The sequence below is a fragment of the Buteo buteo genome, chromosome 12 (assembly GCF_964188355.1).
Source record: "Buteo buteo chromosome 12, bButBut1.hap1.1, whole genome shotgun sequence".
NCBI classification, from domain to species: Eukaryota; Metazoa; Chordata; class Aves; order Accipitriformes; family Accipitridae; genus Buteo; species Buteo buteo.
The window spans coordinates 29,157,185-29,176,307 of NC_134182.1; positions in this window are offsets into that span (position 1 = coordinate 29,157,185).

A 19,123-nucleotide genomic window follows, 5' to 3' on the forward strand; every position below is an offset into this window, starting at 1 on the left:
AAAATACAGGACTTCTGTTCCTGATCTTAGTTGTTCCACCTGATCTAGGGAACAGCATATAAATAGTCATTGCTGTGGATTCACTGTCTACAGAACAGGACTAGTACTTTACCTGAGAAGGGTGTAGGTCTTTTATTTCAACTTACCAAAACACTTTTGGTATCTTAGATGGACTAAAATCTAAAAATGAGAAATCTACTTTCCTTGCATCATGTATTTGCTGTTCTAACATAGAGTCAATTTTATCATACATATTCTCTTGCTTTGATCAGCAGTGACGAATACATTATTTCTATTTGACATCTCCTTCCTTATTCTTATTGAAAAAGTATTGTTTCCATGTATTACATATCCTTAATTACATTCTTCTATTGGTATATATGTTTACATCTCACTGCTGGTATTAGAAGCTATATCAAATAGACAAAGTTGAAAATTTTTTAAATTACATACTCTGTAGATCTCATTAAAGTGTTTACGGTAAGCTAGTTTAAGCTGAGCTTGCACTTTATTTGATTCGGTTTATACTGGCATTTGAAGAATAGGGGATTGCTGGCAGAAACATTCACAGAAAGTGAATGTTAATGCTACATGGAGGAATATTTGCAGAATGTTTCGATTTGAAAAAGCTGATGTTTTAGCTGCTTCAAACATTCACTCAGTTGAGAAACAAGGAACTACTGACGTATAATATTTATACAGTATATTACAAATTTTGAATATTTTTGACCAATTCCCTATGGAAAGAGTATTCAAATACAGAGTAAACACGGAAAAAATGTGATCAGTTCTGAAGAATCTGGAAATAAGAGAAAAAAATCATTCTCTTACAAATTAGTCTTCCAACTTGCAAAGTAAAAGATGTGGATATCCTCTCCTAAGGACATTTTATATTGTAAACCTCTGTGGATCACCACTAACAAAAGAATGGATTGGAATTTTCTGTCAGAACAGACTGAGTATGAACTGATCAGCGAGGTGCTGCAGTACAGCAGAGCTCCTTGCTATTATCCTCTTGTTTCAGTCTTCTGTTGTGCTACTCTCTTCAACATTGCAGTGCAAAATTGTTTGGCAGTTTGGCTGAGAAAGAAACCACTTTGCATAATCACTAGTTACATATAAACTACAACTTACCCCAGAGGTGATCTCTTCTTGAAAGCTGATTTTCCTTCATTTTCTCCATGTATACTCAAACTTCATAGTAAAGAATCTGCAGCATTGACAATGAGAAGGTGTTATGTAAGTACAGACAATGATGATGACTAAAAAGAATGTGTTTATATCATAAATGATATATCATAAATGTGTTATATCATACAATGCTCTAGCAAGCCTTTTGATCAGTTTATCCAGCACCATCTTACCTGTTTTTGTAACAAAACCAGTATTTCTTTACTAGTTCATCCAAATTGGGATGAAATTTATCACTTTATTCTGTTCCTCTTTGTGTATTGCAAAGAGCTGGAATAATGAAAGAATTTCTGCCTGTCAAATAGTCTTCTATTCTGTACTCACAAAACTCCCAGTAATGCCAGTGAGATTTACAGTGATGGTGGGAAGCAATAAGAGTTTTTAATTAATATTTCAGTATTTAGCAGAGTATGCCTTAGAGGTCCTCATCTGCCTTCAACCATGCTAACTGAAGGAAGTGAGACTTGTATGCACACATTGTGGGTGAATTTGGTAAAAATTAAATAGATCCTTACTGAAATGCTTTTCAGAAACATAAATCTCGTTGTTGCATAAAAGTTGCTACCCTGTCACTGGAGTGCCTGATAAATGTGTCAATAAGCCATCTGTGCTCCTTTCTCAGTGTGAATGGCTCAGTGAGCCCAATTTTGCCTTCTGAATAAAACAGACTGGTCTCCCACTGTTGCCACAAAATCATCCATTTTACTGTTCCACCCTTCTCTGCTGACTGAGTCCACAAACTCTCAACAGTAGCCCCATCCTCTCCTGCAGGTAGCTCTCATTATCCCACTCAGTTGATCTTTATGTTTCCTGTTGAGCCCTGGAGCTAAGCATAAACTAGCTTGTTTTTCCCCACCAAGTAAAAAGCATTAATGCCAGATAAGTCACCCATCAGACATCTATTCCATGCTCACTTTCATTTAGTTTCCAGATACCTTGGAAAGATAGATAACACTCATCTGAAACAGGCTGGTGGGTGGAAAGGATGACAGTTGCTACTGCCTTTTCATCTTTTGGAGCATTATAGTAGTGGATTAGTTGATATCAATCATACAGAGTTATGTACAATATATGGTGTTTTCTATTTTATGCTTGCAAGTAGATAAAACAGAAGGTTTGTTGTATAAACTCAGTGTATAGTCTTATATGCGGTGCCTTGTGGGAGTAGCTGTTAGCAGTTTGGAGTTTTAATTACCTATAACTTAACAGCTTGAAAACATCTATTCTGGAAGCTATTGGTTTTGTCTGAATTACACAATTTAGTTTTTAAAAGTTACATAGATTTCTACAGCTGCGCTGATTACATTTTTCATTTGCATGGCAAGGTCAGGTACGTCTTTGTAAAATACAATTTTATAATGTGCAACCAGCAAAAGGAAACATCTCTTTCTCTGTAGGGTTTTATTGTTAGATTCTTAAAGTCTTTGTATGGAAAGCTACATCCTTCTTAGAGGCAAATAATTATATTGTAAGCTGAACTGTATTAGAAGTCCACTAAAAAGCTCATACTCTCACAATTCTATTTTGATGTGGCATACATTCATCAAATTCTAGTGTCTTTAGATATTACTAATTAATCTTGTTTTCCCAGTGAACCAACTGGAGAGAAATCATTGTCTTCACATGTAGCAGATATTTTACTGGAAGACCTGCTGTCTCTTTGCACAGCTTCTTGCACAATTACTGTTTCTGCATAAACATAAAAGTCCAAAAAAGAAAATGTTGTGATCTAGGGAAGAGATTTCTGCTGAGTAGGCCCTTCCCCTGGGGCACTCCAAGCAGGCGTCCAGGCAGGTGCTGGCTCCGTGCAGGGCTGGTGTCAGGGACTCTGCACTGTTGCCCTGCTCCAGCGCAGAGGTCTCAAAATGACCCCGGCCACAATCAGATGCATCTCAATGGGCTCATTATTCTGGTTTCAGCACCAGTGTGGCCATGACTGAGAGCAAAGAGGAGGAGAAGGAAGAGGCAGCATCCATGCAGTGGCAAGAGGAGGGCAGAGGCATAGCTGAGGGAATGATAACAGAAATACTGATGCTCGGGAAGAGATGGGAAAGATTGATAGATGTCAGAGGAGGGCTCGGGGACTAGGCAGACATGGATTCTCCTGGCAGTTTTTTCAGCTGAGACTTGGCTACCAAAAGGATGAGGAGCCCTGAACTAGCAGATCTAGGAGTGTGAAAAGGTAGACCGTGTATAGGCTAACTTGCACCTTTCAGTTTCTCCAGATATAAAATGATGACAGTAATTTTTACAGACTTCATAAGCACATTGAAAAATGTACATCAAATGTTTGCATGTCAGATTTTTCCTTAGATTACGCTTCCCAAGAGGAGTTCTTTGCTTAATTTCCTCAATGGCTTCCTTACTTATGTGGAAACAGAGCTGAATACTCAAATATTTACAGCTAGTTCAGAATATGGACATCTGAGTTGCCTAACAAAGATGCTAATATATAAAGGGATATGCCACACCTCAGCTCTTGGAAGTCCTCTCCCTCCTGTGTTGCTTAAAGTATTCACTGAGATTTCCTTTAAATTATGCAGTGGTATGAGACTTGTCGAGCATTGATAATTATGAGGAGAATCAGCTATAAAAAGATTGCTCTAAAGTGCATATTACAGAATAGATTTCTGTGCATCTGTATGTGCCAGAACCTTCACCTGAGAAAAACAAAATTAATCCATATTTGCACTGGAAACTGAAGAAATTGCATTCAGACCAAATTAGTTTGGATTTATCAGGACTCACCATAGTCACCTCAGACAAATTCAGAGGGCTCCACGAGAGTTGCTCCCCTATTCTTGCATGGGTCTTACAAGAAGAAAGTCTGGGGAACGGATAGCCACAGGAACAGCAAAAACAGTGTGTGAGGAGAGCTGTCAGAAGCAGCTGCCATCAGAGCTTCTGAAGAATGCTTCCACTGAGGAGCTCACATTCAGATTCCCGTCCTCCAGGTGGTGTTTCTCAAAGCCTAACGCATGGGTTACCTGCATTCCTTAAATCTTCTTTAGGTAACCTGCAATGTTCAAGTACAGTTCTTTATGCAAACTAACAAACAGCAGACTGGGAGAAAACACAAATAATGCAATATTCAAAGTTTAACAATTTTTCTGGTAAATGGAAATTATTGTAGTGGTTCAAGATAGCCCATAGAGTTTTTTCTAATTTCTAATTCAGTTTTAACGACAGTGTTAGACAGTGAAGTTATAATGCTCAAGGAAGTATGAAAGAGGAGGCAACACCAGTGCAGTGGCAAGGGGAGGGCAGAAGCATAATCAAGGAAATTTTAACAGAAATCCTGAGGCTTGGATAGACTCAGAAAGGGTTGGTAGATGACAGAGGAGGGGACCAGGACTAGGCAGACCTGGATTCACTGACTTATGGGACCCTGGTGTTTCTTTCAGCTTTTTATCTCAGCTGATATTGACTGAGCTATTGTAAAGCCTTGGGGGGAGCTTGATTGTTTTTTTTCCTGAATCACTTTCATGCTACTTCCCACTCCTATTTTTAGCAAAGCTTTTAATGAAGGAGATAAAGCTAATTAACCCACAGAATGAACATGGAATTGCTTTAAGTAGCATCTAAGTAGTAGTATGAATTTGAATAGTCTTTTTTTTTCCTTTGTATATACTTGGTAACTAGCCAATATAATGTAATAAGAATACTAAAAAATACAGGCAGAGCGTATCAACAAACTTGGCAATGAGGAGTGTCATACTATTCAAAAAAGTGTGGTCAGTCTGTATGGCTTTAATACTCTTAAAGATTTCTAAACTTGATAATGTGTTGGGAACAGTGTTTCTTTTGACTTCCTCAGTGATGTTGTCCTGTTCCTTTCAGGTCTAACTTAGAGATATTCTAGCAAAACTTTTCAAAGTGGCTGATCTGAGCTTAGTGCCTGCTGTCAGTTACTTGTGCTGCTGCTTCATTTGCAATGAATTGTGCAGTTACTAGCTGTCCTGCTTATCACTGCTTAGCCAAACAGCATGGGATTCTGGAAATGAGAATCAAGGAATATGTGAAAAGAAAAAAACAGCAAAATTATGTCTAGATATATGCAACCTCAGTGTTAAGATTTTCCAGGAGACTGAAATCTTCCCTTTGAATGAATGTATGCGTATACATGCCATGGAGCAACAGTTTTAGCTCTGTAGTTAAGCCTGAACTGTGCTTTATTTGAAGATCAAGGTTTCCATTTCTTGGTTATATGTGAAGAAAATGATATATTACTGCATAAGGCTGCTGCAAACTTCACCTCCTTTTTGAATAAGTGATGATTTTTACAAGGAAGACTGTTTATTAGGTTTACATTTCTTTTTAAAGTAGATTCTTGATGAAACTTAGCATATTTTGCCAGGCTTTTTATCAGTCCAATTGATTTCATTAGAAACATTAAGGTGTCTTGAATTTTCTAAATAATTTAAACTCAGTGCAGTCACTGGCTGCGTTGATAAAGCCTCAGGTAAAAATTGCATGAGAGACTCCGATCCCATCATAAGAATACAGTCCTGAACAGCTGGTGTTTACTGGTGGGAATTAGGTGCAGTAGGGGAACACCTAGCTAGATCTTTACTATAATAGTGAGGATTATTAAAACCATTCTTTAGGAGTTCCATCTATTTTTCATATATTTGTAGTACCAGTTTATGTTACCAGGTACTCCCTCAAATTATGCACCATTGACCCTGTTGAAAAGCTTTGCAGAAGTTTATGGATGAAATACTAAACATAGGAATTTTGATGTAAGTTGACTGCCATTTATGTTCTCATATAGAAATTTTCTTACTATTCAGAAAGATTTTAGTGATCTTATTTGTTAGTTAATAAAGATAGAGGCCTGTTAATTTACAGCATTTTTTTTGGTTGTGAAAACTGTGTATAGATACCGATAAAGAAGTTAGATTGTAATAATAATTAGAATGGTAATAAGTCTGTTTTAAATTTGTTGAAAATGATTTGCAAATCCATTTTAATGCATTAGTTGATATAGTTCAGAACTGCTTACAGTCTGTATGCAGTGTAGACCAAATAAAACATAAAAGGCATAACTCAGTGTGCTTTGCTGTGTGTGATATTTCTTAACAAAATACTTCCCCATGTTCTAGAAATCTGGTTAAAGGGACAGGTATTAATTAGGCCTTATAAATATATTCTTTTCTTCTGAAGATGTTCTTTATGAGACAATTTTTGCCTGGACCTTCTGAACTGCAGTCTACTAAAAGATCAGAGATAAAATCAAACCAGTTGTTCTTGCAGTATCTTTTAAATGTCAAGAAAGGGGAAAACACATATTTTAGTGTGCACCAGTGAGAAGAGACTGGCTCTGTCTTCTCTGCAACATGCCTTTAAGCAGATGAAGACAGCAATTAAAGCCTCCTCTTCATCTTTTCTGGACTCAACAAATCCAGTTTTCTCAGCCTCCTTTCACAAGTAATATGCTCAACTTCCTAATCACCTTAAAGGACCATTATATTGAATGCTATTGTTGTGAGAGAATTGGGGAAATTGTTTTTTGACTTTACCAAATATCACTTGAAAGTGTTTCCTGCCTTTTTCAGAAGATCTTAAGTAAACCAGATGCGTTAACAATCAAACAAGAGAGCAAGGTTTCATGATCATAGGCTCATGGATTTCTAGCTTAAGCATAAGCATACTTGTGATTTCTTGAGAAGAAAAGAAATTCAGTTCTTAGTATCTTGTCTAGCTATCTTCATAAAATCCATTATGACATACTTCATCTACAGCCAAACTGGAACTCTTTCTAAACCAAGCCACCTTTAGAGCCAGCTAATAGAAAAGATGTTGAATTAAGGATTTCTTTTTGCCATACTTAGTAACTGTGACTATCACTATGAAAAAGAGACTTCAAACGATGTAAGTCACGATGCAGAAGCTCTCTTCCCTGTAGTTTAGACAACAAAAAATTGAATGGTGACTGTGTTTTTCTTTGCCAGTGTTGGACTTCCAGTGAAACTCAGGTTAGGAGAACCGATGATGAGGCAGTGACTTATCATTACTACAAGATCTGTAGGTCTTTTGCTATATCACAAGCATACAGAGAGAATTAAAATATATTTCTGAATGTTAAATTTTTGTAATGTAAAATTTAAAATAAATCATAGAATCATAGAATGGTTTGGGTTGGAAGCGAAGTTTAGAGGTCATCTAGTCCAACCCCCCTGCAATGAGCAGGGACATCTTCAGCTAGATCAGGTTGCTCAGAGCCCCGTCCAACCTGACCTTGAATGTTTCCAGGGATGGGGCATCTACCACCTCTCTGGGCAACCTGTGCCAGTGTTTCACCACCCTCATCATAAAAAATGTCTTCCTTATATCTAGTATGAATCTACCTTCTTTTAGTTAAAACCATTACCCCTTGTCCTATCGCTATAAGCCCTACTAAAAAGTCTGTCCCTATCTTTGTTATAAGCTCCCTTTAAGTATTGAAAGGCCGCAATAAGGTGTCCCCAGAGAGATATATATCTCAACATACAGAGCAGTAACCTACGGGAATTATTAGTCTCTGCCATCATCTTTTTCACTAAGAAGAATACCAACATTATATCAGAACCCTTGAGAATCCATCAAATGTGGTAGTATAAGCTGCTGCTTCTTCACAAGTAGGAAGTGGCTTGGAAATCTTTTTTGTGTAAAGATTTGTCGCCATTGCCTAATTACAATATATGTATTGTATTGAATTTGTGATAGAATGTCTTACCCTGTGATTTCACGAGTAAGCAAAGCATAGATACACTAGCACATCAATTGGATGTGTCATGATGAAGTGTCCATCTTCAGTTGTCAGCCTAATGAATGATGATGAGACCTTGTTTGACATTACCAGTCTCCTTTGCTCTCACCAGTAACCAGTGATGACTATTCAGTGTAGACAGGAATATGAGATCCCTTTTTCCTGGGGAAACCCTTCTGGGTTTTTTTAGTTTCTTTTTTTTTTTCCCTCATCTGTTTTGGATAGGAAGTCAAGGAAGCAAGAAAAAAACATGGACCAAAGTTTACTGGGGGGGATAGAGCAGGAAGATGGTCTGAAGCATCTGTCTCTAGAGCTGTGGAAAGGAAATTTTAATTTGGAATTGTGTCTCACTATCTGAAGTGATAGATCATCTAAAGCTCTCCATATATAACGGCTTTTGAAAAGTGAAAGACTTTAATTCTTCCTGCCTGTTACGTTACAGGCAAGTATAGAAATCTTTCTGAATATATCCTTGACAGAAGGTCATTTTCAGAACAGTGCTTTTTTCAGGTAGCTGTTCTTCAAGCGATGAAGAAATTTTCACTTCAGAGATTTGTGGCCTCACAATAACCTCAGGGTGATTCAGGAACTTTAACATTGGTTTCTATTTTTTTGACTTAGAGAAGAATAACAGCAAAGACATTGTTCTTAGAATCAGCTAGTGTTTTAATGTGTCTAATTCACTTCATAAATGTTGACTATTTATTTGTTGTTGCAAAAGCTACAGATACTTAATACAACACTTTTTATTTGACATTTTTCTATAGCTTTTGAGATGTCTGTTACTAAAAATGAAAGGCTCAAAGGACAAAATAAAATTGTAGATATGCATAATTCTCACCAACCTCTTTATTTAGATTGTTTCATGTCTGGAGGGGTTTGGTACATTTACACTCTCTTCTCATCTCAAGTCATGAAACAGATATGCACTTTTGGATTAAATTCAATTACAACAGTCATCTTTTCTCTGAAAAGCCAAATGAGCTTTTCTAAGATGATAATGGCATTATAATGAGAAGTACAAGCATTTGTTAGAGAGCGCATTAATACCCACATCCTTGATAGCAACTCAGTAAGTCAAATTGTTGCAACTTCTTTGTTAGCTAGAGATCTGATTACATGAAAGAAAATACATTCTAGGAGAAAAATACAAAAAATCCAAAAAGAAAATATTTGTGCTATTTTTTATATCTTGAGGCTTAACTGAAGGCACCAAAATCCATGTTTGGGAGCTGAAATATATGATCTAAATGTCGGAGGTGTGGTCCTATATGTGAGTAAAGATGAATGCAAGTGTTTGATTCCTGTCTTAATTACGTACACTTGAAAATTTCGTCCAATGATTGCAGTCAACTATTCAACCAGCTCTGTGTCTGACACTGGATATTCTACAGCACTGCCAATTAAATCATGAAGGTCAGCCAAAATACAGCTTAAGAAGTATCCTCACAATTAATCATGGCGATTTACTTAATTCAGTTCTGCCTCGCACATTTAGGCACTTTGGGAAATTAATAGCTTTGCTGATTAGTGTAATAGAAACTGAAAAAATAAGTGTCTTTTATCTTTGATATGTCTCTGCTAACACTCATTATATTGTTTAATGCCTATATATATTTGAATACCACATGAAGAGTCTTTTTTCACATGAACATTATTTGGCTTATGCTGTCTGCAAAGGTTTATTGAGAATAAATTATGGATGTAGGGTGGATTTCTACCAGATCATGTAATCATATTAGGGAAATGTATTTCTTTTAGTAGATACTCATATGAGGTCTTGTCAGAGACAATTCTGTACAGATGTACTCCTCTAAAAGACAAGAAGTTTGCATGCTTCAGAAAATGCATGTTAACAATATAAGATACCTAGTTTCTTAATTAGGTGACTTCAGGATGCTTGCTCTTTCAGTACTGTAAAGCAGAGTGATATCAGGAAAAAGTTAGATAAAATAAGAGCTGTGACTATTACCTCACAACCCTCAGCAAAAAGCTGACATGCACTGGTATTTAATTACCAGTCAGGTTGCACTTTTCAGAACTACCATCCCTGTTGGTACATTACTCATTTTGTAGTTCCACCTGTGCTCAATTAGGCCTGGCTGTCCTTGAAGATTCCTAGTACCAAATTGTCTAGACTTGCAGGGATAAATCAGCTCTTAAAAACATTGCTTGTCTGTGCTGAGTAATGCTTGGTTAATAGGAACAAAGGAAGCCAGAGAACTGAAGAATCACAGTAATGGCTACCAGAAAGGCAGTGTTTGCCAATAAATATAAGCACTGCAACTCAAGTTTAAAGTAACGTCTACCTTCTATTCTTCAAGACAATAATTGACCAAATTTGGTAATTTATTGTTAGAAGAGTTTTAAGTCAATGTGTTTCCAGGTTGAATTCTCAGCCAGTGGGATTCCTCTGTCTAAAGGTACATACAATTTCCTCATTCTTTTTATACATTTTACCTGGAAAAATATTTCTTTAGAAGTGACTTTAGGAGAATGTGGGCCCTGTCCTATAAAGGATGTGAGTTGTTGTGTGGGATAAGTTATCATCCATGTAAAGACAAATTGAATGATGAATATTATTGAAACAGAATGGTCAATTTTTACACTCACTTAGGCTTTTAGAGTTTCTGAGATATCAGAGGCAATGGTTTAGTAGTCCCTCATCGTTAAAGACTTGCATCTTAACAGTAGTCTGAATCTCTCAATTATTTGCTTGTACATTTTGGCTGGTTTTTGCCTTCGTCCCTCTTTTAGAGTACTCTAGTTTTTAAAGTGTTATTCCCTGTGTAGATTCTTATAGACTTTGGTTATACTGCCTCTTACTAACAAATTTATACAAGTTGAATGGACTTCTTTACAGTTATAGGTCTGAAGCAGATTTCCGTTCAGTTTTTCACTGGTGCAAACGAAATAACAACAAAACAAAACAACTACAAAACCCAACAGAAGTCAAGCTCTATGAAATGTAAAAATGTGTAGGTATAGTGAGATACTGACCTTTCAACATTTTTCACTGTTAACTTCCTTTGAAATTTTATCCACAGTTTGGTAGCTTCATCTATGTCTTGGATATTACTGTATACAAGTGTGCTGTCGGCATACTCCAAATAGGTGACAGATACAGATGATCACAGCCCACACCATGTTTGCTTCCCAAGGGCAAATAGCAGATCCAGCTTGTTTTATTGTTTTCTTGACAGATGGTACAAATACCATTAACTGACAACCATTGCCCGGTGCTGCATTTTGAAATCGGAGATGACCTTTTATTTTAGCACACAGCCATGGCTCCCCTTTTCAGTCAAGCAGGATCCAACTACTAATCTGAAGTTAATAAAACTTGGGAAAGTTAGTAGATATTGTGATGAACTGAATCCAATTGTGGGCAATCTTGGGTCAAAATCTAAACAGTCGTAGGCTCTCTTATGACTACAGGATCTAAGTAGTGAGTTTTGCAAAATTTGCAAGATTAGAGTACAAGCTTATGAGGATCATATGTTGTGGACAATATAATGTGTTTACATAAAAGTGAATGTCCTGAAACAAGTAAATTTTTACCCAGTTTAAGTTGCGATATCAACATGATAATTAGTGTCTTCTGAGGATATTAGAGGGTGGATAGGATTTAGTATCTCTTTTAAAATTAATATTTATGTGACTGAAGTGTTCCATTTATATTCTATGCTCCTTTTTACATAGCTCTACAATCTGTTTTATCACCACTTAAAACATTTTATACTATTCTCCTGTTCTAGTCACTTTGAAAAAAAGCAACATGACAAACCTTATGATTTTGATAATTTTCTGTGCTTATCTTCCTTCCTGAAATGTATGCACATGCCATTTAATACCAGTAGACCTTATTGTATCATCAGGCTTTAAGCAGAACTTCTGATTGAAATCAATAGGGAGCATACTTAAATGTTGATGACATAATACCACTTGGTGAAACTAGCAAAAAAGTTAGACTAGCACATCATATGTGAACATGATTAGTTTTATGTTAGTATTGCAGTTGTTAAATGTACTGTGGTATAATGTTAACAATGAAACAGATAATTAGAATTTTATACCTATATTTTGAAAAGCAATTGTGAAATGACTATCTCATGTCATGATTCTAAAACTTATGAAGTGCACTAATCAGATAAAGTCAGGAATTGAGACTCTTTTGCACAGTCATCACTGTATTCATGCTTTTGCTGGTTTGTTCTTCGAATGAAAGGCCTTTCATGATAATGTGAATAAGTGATACTTAGTTGTACATACATGCACATGTATATTCATTGGATAATATAAATAAGGCTGGAAGAGTATCAAGTTATTGTCTCATTGATCCTCCCCAGCCTGACACAATTCCTGAATGATTATACAACCATTTTCAAAATGATGGGGTTTCCTCAAGCAGGCAATTGTTTAGACCCTGGTTCTCCTATTGGAAGGTGTTTTCTAATACCTATTCTGAATATTTCTTGCTGTAATTGAAATCTATTATATCTGTAAATCATATTCAAAGTAAACTTGCAGAATGGTTGTTCCCTTCTTTTCTAAAATACTAGGGATTTGACAAATATACTTATATTTGGTCTTTTTCTCTCTCTAGACCAAACAGACTCATTTCTTTCCACTATAGCTTGTAGATCATTTTGGGACCCCAGATGATGTTTCCTTCTCTGCAGTCTTTTCAGTTGTTCTGCATCTTCTGTGCATTACAATGCTCAACAGTCAGCCTCATAATCCAGGTGGGTCTTTACCAGTGTTGAGTAGAGTGAAACAAGTGATTTATGACTTATGTTATACACAATAACTGGTAATAATTGCACACAATTTTTTTTTCACGGCATCACACTGCTGTTGACATATGTTCAATTTCTGAACTACATTATGTCCCATGTCCTTTTTCAAGGAATGCTGTTTATGTGGTTTTCCTTCTTCAGAACTTGTAGAATAACATTCAACTAAGCAGTGAAGGAGGAAATTAGTGAAGTGTTACCTCGGTTGCACTATGTATTTTCATTTCTGCATTGATAATGTATTGCAGAAATATTTTGTTCAAGGTCAGGGTGTCTGCGTCTTTGGATGTCTTCTGAGGGTTGGCTTCTCACTTTTTCTTCCTGTCCTTGTTTCTCACCTCTTCTAATGCTGGGTATTTACTTTAAAGAACTTTTTAGCAGTGTAGTTTTGACCTTAATACAACTTTTTATTGTTGGAATTTTACCTCAAGGCCTCAGTCAGAACTTTAATAAAGAAGACTTTAAACTGATAAAAAGTTTATTAAGTTTGTTTTAATTGTTTTCCCTAGGCAAAGTTTCTAAATGGATAGATTAGCTACTGGCTGATAGAGAAAATGAGGTGTCCTTAAAAGAAAGCAAAGCACTGTCTATCTCAGGAAAGTGTTTGGATCAGAATAATCTATGCTGATTTACCTGATACAAACTCATGCAAACTGAAAATAATAATAAATTACTCCATGTATAGATGAATGTGAAACTGTGCACAGATTTAAAGTAGCATTGTATTTTCTACCACTGCAAGTGCTGATAATCCCTAACGTATAACAGTTTTGGAACAATAGGCAGTTCTTAATTGCATTTATGTTGTCTGTTGGGAAGCAATAATTTAGCTGGACAACATCACAGGCAATCTATTGATCTAATCCACTGAAGAAAATAGACACATCCTTGAAATAAAACCAGCTATATCATGCTAGAATGTAGTCAGCTAAGGCAATTATTTTGTGTTCTCCTGTTGCACAACTTGGTGTTCCCAACTTGGTAACAAGTAAACACATTTCATTTAGAATTTAAGAAGGAAAATGAATCACTTACTATTTGGCAAAACACCATAGATAATATTATAAACACAAACCATCCAAAACCAGATGCAAAATCAAGCTTTCATGATCAGGAATATTAGAATACAGATTGCCCGGCCTTGTGCACAGATACTTTGATTTCCAGGCTCCATTCTACCATTTAATATCATGGCACTTTCACCTGTCTGACCTTGACACTTGTCTGACTTTCCTAATAGTGACACAGTGGATATATCTTAATATTCATACTTAATAGGGAGTAGCAGGTCCTTCTACTTCCTGACTTGCTGATTTTCTTCCTTACCATGGGATTACATAAATCAGCTTATACTACCTGAAATGGAAGCAGTAAGAATACCAATAACATTGCATATCACCCTCTCCTGCAGTGACAACACCTGTTTACTTTTCCATCCCTGCTGGCACTCTACTTTCCAGTTTTAGATGCTATTAAGTCAGCACTCTGTACCAAACTATTTTGTGAGACTGAACTGGCTCCTCTGCTGTATCTGGCAGATCTTTCCTGATGTAAAGTTTAGACCAAGAGAGTGTTTTCCAACTGAGCAGTGAGTTGAGAAGTCTTTTTCTTCCCCTACCTAGTATGCTGCATATCTATTAAAAAAAAAGTGATGAGCTCTATGTAATTGAAGTGTGCTAGGTGAAGATGATATTGTAGGCCTGCTGAGAAGATTTCAGGGAACTCAGAATTGGAATAGATTCACTAGGAATGGATAAATAAGTGCAGAAGGAAAAAGAATATTCAGAGATTCAAAAAGCAAAAGTAAATCTTTAACATTCATGTTGAAGATGGTTAATGATTTCTTTTTTAACTTATGCTCTTCTAAAGTGCAAAGTATATTTGCAAATAGTATGAAATATGTTTTCAATTAATCTTGATTGCCCCCTCTTTGAAGACATGTTTATTTGTGCTCATGAGCCCTCTGTGAAATTGTTCATAGTAGTGTCTACATTGTGTGGATGAGCCACTGTTGCCTGCAAATATACATATGCAGTCTAGAAGATGCTTTTTGTTTTGTTTGGGTGTCTAAAGAAAAACAGTTTTGAAACTCCTATTGTACCAGTCTACAACATTAAATTCCTTACTGCTGGTGTCAGCAAAGCACTGTCACCTGCACAGCAGGTATAAAACAGGTTCTGGCAGCATCAAAAAAAGTGGAGGAATTAGTAGATACAGAAATGTGATTTTCTTATCACTGAAAATGATGATGGCACAGGTACATTCATGATAAGGAGCAAGGAGTTGTCACTTTCAAATTGAATCATGCCACTCTGGACAGAACTTCCCTCTCCAAGAGTATGCATTTCATTTGTACTCATTTACCTGCAGATTTATTTGATATTATTCTATCTGCTTGATACAGTTTCTGCTTGAAACTGCACAGGCAAAATCATGCTCCTGGCATCCATCCTAGAAATGTTATTCTCTGGAATTAATGCATCAGAAATGCACTTTCATAATTTGAATAGTAACATGAATAATATGAATTTAAAATATAAAGTTCTATAGAGTTATGAAACATGAGGTGTTATTCTGAATAGAAATTCTGTATATCCATGCTTACTTTATTAACTATTATTTACTGTTCTGTTTCATGGTTTTACAATTATTACGGACTTGACTTAAGTTACTGTCTTTGCAATGAACTCAGAGCTACAGAGTGATGTAGTTATCGCATAGTTATTTCATAAGATTCCAGACATCTTTCACTAGGACAAAGAGAGATTTTGAACCTTACGACTAAACAAACATAAGATAGCTGATTTGTCCATGTACCTTCAATTCACAAAACTTCTGTTCAAATTCATAGAATTATAGAATCATTTAGGTTGGAAAAGACCTTTAAGATCATCGAGTCCAACCGTCAACCATGCCCACTAAACCATGTCCTGAAGTGCCTTGTCAATGCGCTTTTTGAATATGTCCAGGGATGGTGACTCAACCACTTCCCTGGGCAGCCTGTTCCAATACCTGACAACCCTTTCAGTAAAGAAATTTTTCCTAATATCCAATCTAAACCTCTCCTGCTGCAACTTGAGGCCATTTCCTCTTGTCTTATCACCAGCCACCGGACAGAAGAGACCAGCACCCACCTCACTGTAACCTCCTTTCAGGTAGTTGTAGAGAGCGATAAGGTCTCCCCTCAGCCTCCTTTTCTCCAGTCTAAACAATCCCCCTTCCCTCATCAGCTCCTCATTACACTTGTGCTCTAGACCCTTCACCAACTTGGTTGCCCTTCTCTGGACACGCTCCAGCACCTCAATGTCTTTCCTGTAGTGAAGGGCCCAAAACTGAACACAGGACTTGAGGTGCGGCCTCACCAGTGCCGAGTACAGGGGAACAACCACCTCCCTGCTCCTGCTGGCCACACTATTTCTGATGCAGGCCAGGATGCCGTTGGCCTTCTTGGCCACCTGGGCACACTGCTGGCTCGTATTCAGCTGGCTGCCAACCAGCACCCCCAGGTCTCTTTCTGCCGGGCAGCTTTCCAGCCACTCTTCCCCAAGCCTGTAGCGCTGCATGGGGTTGCTGTGACCGAAGTGCGGGACCCAGCACTTGGCCTTGTTGAACCTCATACAGTTGTCCTTGGCCCATCAATCCAGCCTGTCCAGATCCCTCTGTAAATTGGTGAGCATCTGTGGTGGAACTCAGATGTATGAAAGATGTAGCACTTTTGAGTTACTAAGTTCAAATATTTTAATTACTGTGAATATGGAATTGCTGATATAACAGCATAAGTATGCTGACATTATAAAATAACTTTGATAAATAAAAAAGACAATTTTAAAAAGAAATAAATTTAAAATTGTGTTAGGACATCAGTGAAAATTTTCCATTTATACTACAGATATTTTCCTTCAGTCATAGGGGTATTACAAATGTTTTGAAGTGAAATTTTGATTGACCTCAGTTCTCCTTGCTTTCTACAGGTTATCTTTTCTATTCCCTAAGAATCTACCTTTTAAAAATCTCTCATATTTCTAGTGGGTTTGGCTCCATGGCAAACACTTCCAGCAGTGACCTTTTCCCAAACACACATTATTGAAATCCTGTCTTCTCTGAAGACCTTGGGAAATTTTATCATAGATTCTGATTGGGATAGACTGTTATCTCTTAATATCTATGAAATGGATAAAAATGACACAAAATTCAGTAATACTCAATATTACATCAATATTAGATTTGGAATGTAAGGTTTATACACTGTTGCAATATTAATCTATTTTTAGAAGAATATAGATATCTCATGGATATTCTTTGGCTAATTTAACTATCCATTAATTCTTGTATTGGCTAACTTAACTGTTTAACAGTGTCTGCTCTCAACTATGCCAGGGAAATTTCTGAATTTTTCTTTTTAAGTGAAATTTTTTCTGCAATTTTGATATATATGTGCAATATTGTTTGTGCTAAGCTGCTTTTGTAAATGGGTGGACTAAGATGATTTTGAAATTATGCTTTCTTTCAAACCTGCAGTTACCAACATCTCATCACCATACCATCTGTCTAAATATTTTCAGAAACATGATTACAAATAGTTGCTATGTTACCTTTTTCACTTTGCAAATGGCAGCAAGTGTGAGAAATAATAGCTGAAGTCTACTGTAAGTTTTGACATTTTTTACAGTGGGGCAAGAGTAGTAAGCTTCTCACAGGAAAACAACTGACTGAAGCGCTTACTCCTTCCCCAACCTTTTCTCTACAATATGTGGTATTTCTTCTGTAAATACCAACTTGAATGAAATATATCCTGCCATTTGGAGAACACACTGGAGTGGGAATAACAATCATGATATATTTACTATAATAAATGAGCTGCTTGAATCAAGTGTTAGGTTTTACATTGTCATATTGACTCTGGCTCAATTTCTTATCCTCAGAAAGCTAAAAGTCATTGAAAGGCTGTTAGTTTTTAAATTAAGTGGATTAGTGACAATCTCATTAATATTTAGGTGTGTAAGCTTTTACTTGCCAAAGAGATAATCTACAAATTCTAATGCATGGCATTTAAAATTTTCAGGCTATATAGATTAAGGCTGGCAGTCTTGGTCCTTACAGCTGATTAAGTTAGATGGGGAAATACAATGTTAGAGGGTATAGAATTAATTGATGCTGAGAACAGGAAGGCAAAGGAATATATATAATCTGTTTCTTTTAAGACCAAAACTGTTCTTGGGACTTATGACATAAGGCATTTAAATGACTTAATTCATTACAGTGAAAAGTGTGTTCATGGCATAGAATGAAAAAGAAATATTTTTTTTTTCTACTTTTCAGGAATCTATTTGGATGGTGCACTTGTTTCTGCTTTTCCCAGCTTCCATCTCTAGGCTGACTATGGGTTTTATTTGAGTGCTTTAGTGTTGTCTAGGGAGGACTCTCTTATTCCTCCTGTACAAAATGTTATTCTTTTTAAGTTTAAAACTTTTTTTAAATATTAAAAATCTGAAATAATTTAAAGTTGAAAGCTAGCTCTATGACATTGAACTATTTAAAAGGTGATAATTTATAATTTACTCTTAGTCTTACACTGTTGCAAGTGTGTCATGTGTTCTTGTAAAATGAAGTAAAAACCACTTACCAAGAAGTTCCTACCTACTTGCTGTTGATGTTTTAAGTAAATCTTTCTCCTTAAAATACAATTCTTTTTGAGGTTGAGCTAGTGGTTGTGAAAGTCATTGATCAACAATACAAACAATGAAAGCTCCTCTGAGTATTTCTGTGACTATCTTTGAGGGATTGTTTTCTGCTATTGTAATGTATTGTTGGGTTAGTAAGAGAGGACTTTAATCCACAGAAAGGATAAATCTTGGGTAAGAGTAACCCATTTTTCATCCTGCTCAAACTACATCTCTTTTCTTCTTGATCTTAGAAAAAGTGATCTGTGGAAAAATTAGATGGAAAAGAAGGGTTAGATAAAATGGTTAATGCAGCTGATATGGAGAATCATAGTGACTGAAATGAATCCTTTTTCAATGTTTTCCGTAGTGCAAAGTGTAAGTTGAAGCCATCTGGCTATTCTTTATTCAGCATTGCATTAAATCAAGGAATAAATAATTAAAGTGTTTTTCTCTTTGGCATGAAACATGGTGATTACAAAGGGAAAAGGAACTCTAAGATGTAGAAAGATGATTTTTGAATGCTAATGAATGTTGCAGAAAAGATTTGTCAGGAATAGGAGCTGTGGCACAGTAGGTACAAAGAGCTTTGCAGAAAAACGTAGGGTTCTCAATGAAATTATCTTAAAAGAGACACAGGCAAAAGTGGCACAGCAGCACTATACAGTACTGTGTTTCTGTTTCTAGAGTTCCTAGAGAGACAGGCACAGATGATCCAGAGAAAA